This window comes from Tupaia chinensis, unplaced genomic scaffold, assembly GCF_000334495.1.
Source record: "Tupaia chinensis unplaced genomic scaffold, TupChi_1.0 Scaffold000575_1, whole genome shotgun sequence".
Lineage (NCBI taxonomy): Eukaryota > Metazoa > Chordata > Mammalia > Scandentia > Tupaiidae > Tupaia > Tupaia belangeri.
Genome location: NW_006160089.1, coordinates 1,922,659 through 1,924,060, shown reverse-complemented (window position 1 = coordinate 1,924,060; position 1,402 = coordinate 1,922,659). Strand labels below are relative to the sequence as shown.

The window sequence follows — 1,402 nt, the reverse complement described above, 5'->3', positions numbered from 1 at the left end:
AGGTGTTTTATGATTCCAGACAAATTCTATGATTGTTTTTACTAGATCTGTGAAGAATGTCTCTGGTATTTTGATTGGAATTGCATTAAATATGTAGATTAATTTGGGTAGAATTGCCATTTTGATTATACTAATTCTTCCAATCCAGGAACATGGGATGGCCTTCCACAGTTTTGTGTCATTTTCAATATCTTTTAAAAGATTTTCATAGTTTTCTTTGTAAAGGTCTTTGACTTCCTTAGTTAGGTTTATCGCTACAAAAAATACGGAACGCTTCAGGAATTTGCGTGTCATCCTTGCGCAGGGGCCTTGCTGGTCTTCTCCGTATTGTCCCAGGTTTAGCATATGCGCTGCTGAAGTTAGCGCAAGCCCCGCTTAATGACAGCAGTGGTGGCAGGTCTGCAGGCCAGGGAGGTGGCTCAGGAAGTAAGATCAACAGGGCACCGCCACACCTGCACATGGCTGATCAGGGCAGAGCGGGGGCTAGAACTCAGTCTCCTTTTCCAGTGCTCTTTTGCACACTACTGTGCCTCCCAGGGCACCAAACCTGGGTACAGTGTTACTCAGAGGGTCGTGAGAACGGCTCGGCAGCATCTTCCCCCCAACACTTCAAGTACGTGTTCTACCTCCTCCCCACCCCTCCCAGGGTCATCAAAGGTGTGAGCTCAGGGGCAGGGGAGGAAATGCCAATAGATTCTCCTCACGAAGCCACGCTGAGGCTGAATCAGCAGCACAGAGTTGACTGTCTGGGCTCCAACACGCGCTCTTAGTCGGTATTTATTGAGCACCTACTGTGTGAGGCACGGGAAGGCTCACCAAGGTGGCTACAACCTCTAACTCAGTTCATCACCCACCCCATGCCTTCTGAGAAGGTCAGGGTGCAAGGGTTACCCTGCTTCCCCAGAGGGGCCGTGGAGGCGCAGAGGCTGTGGGACTTGCTTGCTCGGGGAACACGAGGCTGGCAGGTGTCAGGCTGCACGCCAACCCGGAAGCGTCTGACCACAGACCTTTCGCCAACATAGATAAGGGTCCCTGGGGGAACCGAAGAGGCTTGGTTCCCTTTTCCTGCTCCATGGGCTGCCCTTTATCCACGGAGCAAGAGAGGTCTCGCTGGCGGTACCGCTGGGAGGCTCCGCTGTCACAGCCCAGGAGCGAGGCCTGGCTGGTGCGAGTGCTGAGCACTGAGGGGCTCTTGGCCTCAGTTGTCCTGGCCAATACTGCCAGAGGGCCGGACACCAATGGCCTATTTAAAAAGTCTCGAGACGGCCCACTCTGTCACCTGTCTTTGGATATGCATTATAGCAATGGGAACACCACCAATCTGGGATGCAGAGAGCCACCCTGGGGTCAGAACCTGGCTGTCCCAGGCCTCTGAGTCTATTCATTGGGAGTAATAGGACCT

The 1,402-nt window shown here is 52.6% G+C and overlaps 1 non-coding gene across 1 annotated transcript; it reads right to left on the bottom strand.

Annotated features, from left to right (window-relative positions):
- Positions 1–259: 259 nt before the first annotated feature.
- Positions 260–366, bottom strand: LOC114009631 (U6 spliceosomal RNA). Its single transcript, XR_003551015.1, has one exon. It is a non-coding gene; the product is annotated as a U6 spliceosomal RNA (small nuclear RNA).
- Between the last annotated feature and the right edge of the window lie 1,036 nt (positions 367–1,402).